Genomic DNA, 9,673 nt, shown 5'->3' on the forward strand with positions numbered 1-9,673 from the left:
TCCCTTCCCTTCCCTTCCCTTCCCTTCCCCCAGTGGTTAAACAATGCTGATATTGAGCTGTGTGCGAATTACTTTAATCAACAGGTGCTTGGGAATAGATGTCCCCATACAAAAATCAGGCTACAGACTGTGACAGTCCCTTCCAAATGCACTAGATTATTATTACTTTTAAAATTTTTGTTGATACTATAGAAAGATACCTCATGGAAAGCTGTTGTTGTGTTTCTGGGTGAATGTCAACAGGCAGCTTACCACATATAGAGGAAAAAAAGATCACAGTCTGTCATTTGAAAGTGCAAGGCAACATCAGTGATGGGTTCAGAGTTTCCAAAAAGAGGCAAACATGTTTCGCAGCAGTCACCACTGTCTGGATAGCCTCATGGAAGCAGCTGCTTCTGAATATCCTTTTAAGATCATTGAGCCTTGATCCAGCTGTTAAAAATAACAGTGGTTTGTCATCCTCCATAATAATCGGATAAAGCAGGGCAGCGCTGGAGGAACAGTTGCATAAAAAAGCTGTGGTTATATAACAAAACCACACCAACGTTCCTGAGTCTGAGAGATCCCAGGCAGTTGTGTGCAGCAACCTCTGACCACTGCTTTGCAGCTCACAGTGTGACAACCATGTCTGCCGGAGGACTTTGACACCCCTGCAAACAGCTGCAGAGATATGTGCTTTGCACAGATTTGGTGCTCCCTGCCCTTTTGTGAAGGAGGGTCAGAGAAGGAGACCTCACCAGCTGTACCTTGCGATGTGGTCTGTCATCTCAATCTTCTTCTTTGTAAAGATATCCTGGACTTTGAAGCAGAGCAGCTGAGTTGCTGCTCTCCCCTCCCTTCTGCAGTCTCCAGTGGGGCGCAATCACCTCTGGTGTCACTCACAGCAGTCACCTCTCAGAGCTGCATGCCAACAACCACCTGAGATGATGCTCTGCTCTGTGTTCTGCCTCTTCAGGAGAAAAATTATCACCCATCCAAGACACATCCCTGAGGTCACATTTCCGGAGAGATCAGGAGCTCTCCTGCTGCAAAGCACTTAAGCACAAGTTGAAGCGTTTGAGCAGTCCCTCTGGAAGTCAGTAGGACATTTCACACAGCTAAGTGCTTCTCTGGAGTGGTCTCCAACTGAGCCTGAACTTTGCTGTTTTACTTACCATAAGATTACCTAAGGATGAAAGGACGTGAAAACAACTAAAACTTTCCTTTTAAAGAAGCTGAAAACAAAGACAAATATTTCCCATAAAATTTACCAGCAGTCATCTTGGAGAAGCAGTTCTAGAAAAATACAAGACTTATTTCCACAGAGGTTTCCTACAGTATTTTTTCAGTAGCAAACTTCAACTTTTTTTATATACTTGGAACTGCACTATGCATTGCAGTTGGGGTTTGCAGGATGTAAAAATCCAGAGGCAGCTGGCAGAGTAGGAACTATCTTAATTAAGAGAAGTTAATTCAGTTGATCTTAACTGAACGTGTATAGACAAGATGTGGTTTGTTCCACTATTATCTGGTGCCAAGAAAACTCCTGAAGAGTTGAGAGAGAAGGGACTTATCCAACAGAACACCTGATAAATGCATTACACCTCAGGACAGTCTTCAGACTTTGAAGTCACACCAGCTTTGGCTTACACAAAATGCAGCAGAGCTTTGCAATGGTGGGCACTAAGAGGACGTGTTTCTCTTCTCACTTTAACTCCCCTTTTGAGTGCTGACTGTGATTTGAACTGATCTGCTGCGATGAAGGGGGAAATGGCTTCTGTAAGGGCCCTTTTGGTCTTCTGGCTGCTTTGCCATCCCCCACATGACCATGGAAGAGATCCCTGTTTGCAAAGACAGGGTCCACAGCTTCTGGATGTCTTGGAGAAAGATTTTAAAGAAAACTAGTTGATTTTCAAAAGAACCCCAAGGTTAATACTTGGCTATTTATCTTCCTTCAAAAGATGGTCTGATGTTCTGTGATAACCACCCATGGGAGAGCCTGGAGGATGAGTGCCAAAATCTACATTGCTGAGTTTGCAATAGATTTAAAGATCCTTCTTGAAAGAATGACCAATCTAGAATGACCTGTCAAATAAAAGAGGAGAGTAAAATATTGGATATAAGGACAAAGATTTTTACACTAAGTGTAGTGAAGCACTGGATCAGGTTGCTCAGAGAGATGTTGGATGCTCAGAACATTCAATACCAGGCTGGGTGGGGCTCTGAGGTAGCTGTAGGTGTCACTGCAGGGGAGTTGGATAGATAGCCTGTAAAGCTCTCTTCCAACTCAAAAAATTCTGATTCTATGGTCTTCAGATGTGAAACAGTCTTTGGAAGACATTCATCTCCAAGAAGTATCCAAGTGCAAGTTGAGGATCTTCTTAAAAGTTGCTTAAAATACTTGATAAGTCTCATATATGCATCTATATAAGTTGACATATACAGCTGGCAATTCCACCAATGTGTGCATGGAGTGTTGGACTTTGTCTGTGTCTTCAAAGGGACTTCTGAGAACACAAGCCCACCTCAAATAAAACCTTATGGATTTTGTTCTGTCAATATAATGAGAATATACATTGGAATATTTCACATGAGCCTGATATCTCCCTTCATCTTGCCTGCAGTTTTCTATCATCTGGGGTACTGTTTGCTCAACCTATTACAATGCACTCTTGATTTCAGTCCCCAGCTTTGAGACCTTGGTGCATTTTCTTCCCACAAAGAATCACAATATAAATCACTAGGTCAGGGAATAATGAGCCCAGTATTCTTAAAAAACCTACCACACACAGGCAGGATATCGACTGATGATTCAGCAGGTGATGGGGATGTAATAAAGGGACTTTTCTTCCTTTAATTTTTGCTGAAAAGTGAAAAAAAAAAAAGAGCAAGAGAATTAGATTTCTGAGAGAAGAGTCCTAGCTCCACTGGGCTTTAGTTCTCTGGAACCGCCTGGCAGACTTAAGCATAGAGAGCTGGAAAAAAGCTAATAGGATAAATAAACTGGTGAAAGACTCCAGCTTGGCTTTATCTTTCCATTCTAAAAATTAGATTATATATGGTTCTACCACCACGTAAATAATAGATATTGAGAAAGGGCTGAATTGCTGGTCTGTGACCTGAACAGAATGTAGGAACCTCTCGTTTCTAAACCCTTCTCTGTCATATCTGTTTGCCTGTGACTATAGAGACAAATATTCAAAGAAGTACAAACACAAAGGCCAGAGGGGACAATTAGAGTCACCTTGCTGAACTGTTGCAAAACTCCTATGAGGCCATTTTGTCCTGTAATTTCTGCAATGAGCTAGCATGTTTATTGAGGGAATGAGGGTCACTGTGGACAAAATTGGGGCAAACATGTCTGATAAGGGAAAATAATCGTATTTTGTTGTACTCTTTTGTACACAATACAATTGTACTCTTTTCTTTCTCAAATTAGAAGATAAAGAGCCTACCGTACCTGCAGTGGAAGGCAGTGAGGTGTTCTCCTGAACAGGATGCAGGCCTTGTCTTCTGAGCAGCATCTTGCATGTGGTGAAGGAAACCTCCAGTTCCTGCTCAGACCTTCATCTGAACAGAGTCTTTGTCTGTAGCAAGCTCATTCTTAAAACTGGCAACCTCCAGACCCAGACTTAGCCTGGACAGACCACATCACCGGGGATTTGTGTGCAATCTCCACCTGTCAGTCCAGCAGAAATCTAACAAGATATTGAGATTGGAAGTGCATAGAATAAGCAGTTCTTGCATAAGGAAGGGAAATTAAAGAGCTAATCTTTCTTGTTTCTTATCATTATTTTTTTTCCAGCATGTTTGTAAAAGTTAACAGATATCACTGTGGAGTCTCCTTCTCTGGAGATATTCAAGACCTGTCTGGGTGCCTACCTGTGTGACCTGAGGTTGGAAACCTGCTTTAGCAGAGGGGGGAGGGTGGATTCAATGATCTACAGAGGTCTCTTCCAACTCCTATGATTGGTTGTGTAATTCTGCAATCATTTCCCATTTCCTGCAAAAAGAGCAGGGAAATTTATTGGATAGCAGACAGGTGGAGCTTGGAGTAGCAGAGATGAAAATATTCTGACCAAGAAAAGTAGTATGCTTTGGATTTTAAAGGACTCCATGCACAGATGTTGAGGTATATGAAGGAGCTGGGTGGCTGTAATCTGCAGTAGCTTTGTTTAATTTGATACGTATTTGAAAACCCATGGAATTCCCCTTTCTCCAAGTAAGAGCTAGGTACTTCAAAAAGCTGTTCACCTCCCTATTTGCAGAAGTTTTCTTCCCTGATACAAACAAAACAGAAAAAAGAAACAACAAAAAACCAACCAAACCACCCCGAGACCACACACACACACACACACACACAAAACAGTGAAAATTAAAGCAACACAAAGACAGAGCTCCTCAAATCTAAAACATGTACAACCTCCTCCAAGAAAAAAAAAATAAATTAAAAATTAAATGAACCAATCAGAAATAAATGCCACAGAAGAAAGAAGGCATTTTTACTGTTTGTTTTTACCCTAGCCCTGTGTTTTCCCCTCATATTTTACATTCCCTTCTACCTGCTGCTCTCTTATCTGCAGCTCATTCTCTCTCTTCTGTTTGACCGGAGGTCAAATGTATCATTTATTTCCACAATATCCTTCAGCATTTTGCATTTCTCTGTGAAGTTGTCAGCCAGCTTTCTCTTTACCCGAGATTAAAGGAGGTTGTTTTTCATGCTGTTTTGAGCAAGAACAGTGTGAAAATCTGCAAATCCCTCCCGTACATTCTCACGCCAGTTTTGCTGCAGCACCTGTTCCTCCTCACTTCCAGCCTCCAGAGTTTCTGCAGTGTTGGCCCTTCGTATGCCAAGGGAGAAATGCACTTTTACACTATTTATAGGTTGTGATTGCATCCAAGTGACCCTGAGAAAGATACCGATATACTCTGAGACAAGAGAGCGAGATGACAGATAGCACACTTGAAATACCTGAATCCCCATTCAGCACCTCATGCTCTGCAGAGGAGCTCCATTCAAAATAAACTCAGACTTCCCTCCAAGGTGAGCAGAAGGGGAACGTGGTATCAATCCTCTGTTAGCTCCCATGATTCAGGCCAATATCTTCTGCGTTTACAATGTGCATGGAATGGCACAAACAACTCATTGTTTACAGCTGTTCTAAAAACTGTAGGCTGGTTGAAAGGGAAATTTTTCAGTGATACTACCTCATACACTAACGCCAATTAATAGAAGAGTAAAAGCAAATACTGAGCCCAGATAATTACAGTAATGAGACTGAGCACTCAAAATGGCTGCTGCAGGAGGAAAACATTGTAGAGAAGATTTCTGTGGTAAGCAGACAGATGGAGCTGAAAGAGAAAATAATATTGTCTGGACTGTGAGGAAGAATTAAAAAGTAAAGTTAGAAGGGAGGTGACAGCAGCGATGAGTCCCATGGATTGACTGCAGTGTCTGAACCATTTTGTTTTGATTTGATTTGGCCTGGAGCTTCCAACTGGTTTGTTTGAAACCCCCCAGCTGCTGACAGGCAGGGACGGGGAGCAATTCTCTCATCTGCAGCTCACTGTGACTCACGATTTTATAGACCTCTCCCATACTTCCTCCTTAAACTGTTTCCTCTACACTTGTGGCTTCATGGTTGCTGATCTCAGTTATTTCTCATAGAGAAGCTGCCTATTTCTACAAATCACCTTTTTCCTTCCCCTTGAACACATTCCACATCCACTGTAAGTACCTAATAGATCAGAATCATACACAGTGTCTACTTACTTGTGTACAAAAGATCTGTTCTTTGCCTTTTTTCTCTGTTTCTTCTCTAATAATATATTTTTTTCTTTTTTTCTTCCTTTGTTTTTCTTCTCATATGTTATTTTTTTTTATTTATTTTTATTTTTTTTTTTCCCTCTTTCTCCTTATTTTTGGAGCAGGAAGGGAGAAGGGTAAACATCTCTTTATAATTGAGCTGCTGTTGCCAGTAAATTATCTAAGATTTGGCATGAGTAGAGCCACTAGGGAAAAAGGTGCAGAAATGAGATTGCCCAGAGCAAGACATGCTGATCAGACATACTGATCTTCTGGGGAAAGGTCTAGCAGAGAGGAAGGCTCTCTATCATACAATCATAGAATCATTAAGGTTGGAAAAGACCACTAAGATCACTTAGTCCAACCAACAACCCATCCCAACCATGCCCACTAAATCACATTCCTCAGTGCCACATCCACTCTCTTCTTGAATGCCTCCAGGGACGGTGATGATACCACCTCCATGGGCAGCCTGTGCCAATGCCTCACCACTCTTTCTAAGAAATTTTCCTAATATCCAACCTGAACACCGCCCCACCACCACCACCATCCCTGATGCAACTGAAGGCCATCAACTCTCATCCTATCACCAGTTACCTGGGGAAGAGGCTGACTTTTCAGAGAGCTGTAGAAATAATAATAAAGTCTCCCCTGACCTCCTATTCTTCAGACACTAGACACCAGCCTGGGTGTCCAGAACAGGCTCTCTTGCCTTCACACTTTTCACTGTCTTTATCCTCTTCGCTCCTCTGTCCCAAGCAAGTAGTAGATGCATGACAGCCCATTGGTGATGGAGAGTTTATGGAAAGAGCTAATTGCTGTCTTTGCTTTGTTTAGATGTACAAACAGGCCATCACTTACAGTCATTACCCACTCACTACATATCTCACAGACCATTTCTATTCTCCGTGCACTAAATATGTCACAGGCACTGTATTTGTCACTAATCGTACAATGGTCTACACAGGCCTGCTAGTAATTTGCTAATATAAAACATGGGACTTTGGCTTTATCTCAACTTTCCAACTGTTACTGAGGCAGTTAAATTTCCTATCTGTTTAATAGGAACCATAAGCTACATTTTCTGTCTTTTTTATGAAACTATGTATGAATAACATCAATGTCCATGTTATGACATTGCAGTTTGTTTTAATAATGATAAGATTACTGAGTGCAGTTCTGAAAAAAAGAATGGCCATTTCTCCCAGGCTTACTCAAGGTTTTTTTTGGCTCTACTTTTCCTTGTCTTTTTGGCTTGTGACCAAGTTAAACTGCATTTTGGAATTGCTCATTTAATCTTGCATCAGTGTATGACGTTTGTGGCAGCAGAAGATTAAACAAAGAAGTTAAAAACTGAAAAAATAAATAAAAAATAATAATTCAGAAGTTCTTCTCCAAACCTCATTTACACCAAGGCAGCAACAACAAAAGCAGAAGAGCTGAATGGCTACTAACAGCAAGAACCAACGTCCTGATGTATACAAGAAAATATTGCAGCCATTTGTTCCAGAGAGCTTATTGACCAGTGGCTTTGCCACATCTTCGCAGCCAGGATATCAGCTTTTTAATTTCTTCACTCTCCTTCTGGACCACATACATAAAGCCAAAATGTGATTCAGCTCCTGCTGTTCCTTGGGTACTGTACAGGCTGGGGAGCTGTTCCGGCTAGCAAAATGCCTCAAAAGACACCATTCAAACCAGTCATCATTGCATTTCCATATGGAATGTACTAGCCATGAAGCTGTCACCCCTGCCAATGTGAAGACATCTGTTCTCATAAAGGCTATTTTGCACATAAGTTTCAGAAAGCACAGGTATGTAACAACACTACTTCCATCTGATGATTTCCTGTGAATAGTCCAAATGACAACTCAAATGCATCTATGCCAGCTGCCAACCTAAATTAATGTACAAAAGAAAACTGATTGTAAATTCTCATTAGAGAAAGGTGACAGCACTTCATCTTGAGTTCCTCAAGCCTGGTCTGGGCTTTGTAATTCCCTACATGTCATTAGGCTACATTCTATGGTTTTATCCTATGGTTTCCATGAGACTGCACAAAGAATCAAGAATCAAGAATCCCACCAGGAAGAGTCCTGAGTCTGTGCCAAGAAGGCTGGGGCACCCGCACAGTGCCAGTCAGCACTGTGCAATCTAGAGGTGCAGAAAGCCATGCAAATGCCAAGCTATTCTTGAGTCAACAGTTAGCTGCTTCTCGGGAAGGCTAATTTATTTAGGTAGGCTCTGCTGAAGTGGTAGTAAAATATCTTGTTCCAGAAAAAACAGACAGTTCAGGTCCAGGGTGTGGTGAGATTGAGTTTCTCTGAAGCAGCTCTCCAATGTAAACATGGCATGTAAGCATGGATAATATATCCAGACAGATGAGGGGAGGCTGTAAAGATAAGGAGCTCAGGAATGGTCTGTCCTTCTCTCTTACTGCAGAGTAAGTCAGTGAGCAAAATTTAATTGCACTAACTTGCAACCTAGCCAGAGAGCTACATGGGCAGTACTGTACCTCTATCCATCACTTCAGTGTCTGATACAGAAGTCTTACTGAGACTAAACTAGAGACTACTGGGACTATTGATGCCCCATCCCTAGAGATGTTTAAGTCTGAGTTGTATGAGGCCCTGGGCAACCTGATTTAGTGTGTGGCAACCCTGCCCATGTCAGGGGGGTTGGAAACAGATGATTTTTAAGGTCCTTTCCAACCCAAGCCATTCTATGATTTTAAATACTGTAAAACAGCTGCTGTTTCTTTTTGGACATCTGGAGAAGGGTTATCCATCAGTTAAATGTATTCCTGTGTAGGTCATGCACTGATTTCCTAGCCTGAGGCTGTAAACCCACCTTGTCAGCCTGGAATCTTGAACTGTCCTGTCCTACAGCTGACCAGGTTGGTGTGACAACAGTCTAGGTTTGCCAGCAGAGAACTCAAAGCCTGACCTAATTTGCCAGGTTTTACAGATTAGATTTTCTGTCTTGTCAAAATTCTTCTGCAGCCAAGCTGCTACTAGCATCTAATATATTTAAAACTATATTGTACTGTGGTCAATAGCATGGAAGTACTCAGTCATGTCATGCCAAAAAGGGTTAGAAAATGAATAAGGTAAAGGTACCAAGAAAAATGACTTCTTTTTTATCCTGTAATTATTTGAAAGACTTAAACTTTTTTGAGGGTGCTGAATGTTGGTTTTAAAGTGTTGCCTAGATATGAATGCAAAGGAGGAAACCACTCAGCTTGGAGTCAGGACAGAAGATTCAGATGGCACGACTCTAACAAACACCTCTCTAAATGCACACATGCACATGTAGAAAAAGCTATAGTATCCCTAGTCCCTGGTTAAATCCACTTTGAAACTACCCAGACATGGTATAAAAGACAAGCTTCCAGTGCTGAGCATAGAACCTGTTTTCACAGAATCACAGAATTGTAGAATTGTTTGAGTTGGAAGAGATCCTCTAAAGTCATCTAGTCCAACTCCCCTGCAGTGAGGGACACCCACAGCTGGATCAGGTGCTCAGAGCCCCCTTCATCCTGACCTCGAGTGTCACCAGGGATGGGGCATCCACAACTTCTCTGGGCAATCTGTTCTTGTGCTTTACTACCCTCATTGTGAAACACTTTTTCTTTATATACAGACTAAATCGCTCCCATTTTATTTTGAAACTACTTCCCCTTGTCCTCTCACAACAGACCCTTGCTAAATGTTGTTGCAGCACAAATGGCAGTTCTCCCAATATTCTATCTGCCCAAAGCTTTCAAGATTATGATTTGTTTTTCTATTTTTTTTCTTTCCCCCATCTTATTTGCTTGTGCCTGTGTATCTGTAAGTCATGTTTGTGCTGCTCCCAGTTACCTTTCAAATCTGCATGCAATGTGGTAGA

General features: G+C 41.7%; 1 long non-coding RNA gene across 1 annotated transcript; it reads right to left on the reverse strand.

Annotated features, from left to right (window-relative positions):
* Window positions 1-69: 69 nt before the first annotated feature.
* Window positions 70-4,484, reverse strand: LOC104910471. Its single transcript, XR_004159352.1, has 4 exons — window positions 3,862-4,484; window positions 3,440-3,677; window positions 2,763-2,842; window positions 70-2,064 (listed from the first exon to the last, which is right to left on the reverse strand). It is a non-coding gene; the product is annotated as an uncharacterized LOC104910471 (long non-coding RNA).
* Window positions 4,485-9,673: the final 5,189 nt, after the last annotated feature.

Source organism: Meleagris gallopavo, chromosome 3 (genome assembly GCF_000146605.3).
Source record: "Meleagris gallopavo isolate NT-WF06-2002-E0010 breed Aviagen turkey brand Nicholas breeding stock chromosome 3, Turkey_5.1, whole genome shotgun sequence".
Taxonomy (NCBI): domain Eukaryota; kingdom Metazoa; phylum Chordata; class Aves; order Galliformes; family Phasianidae; genus Meleagris; species Meleagris gallopavo.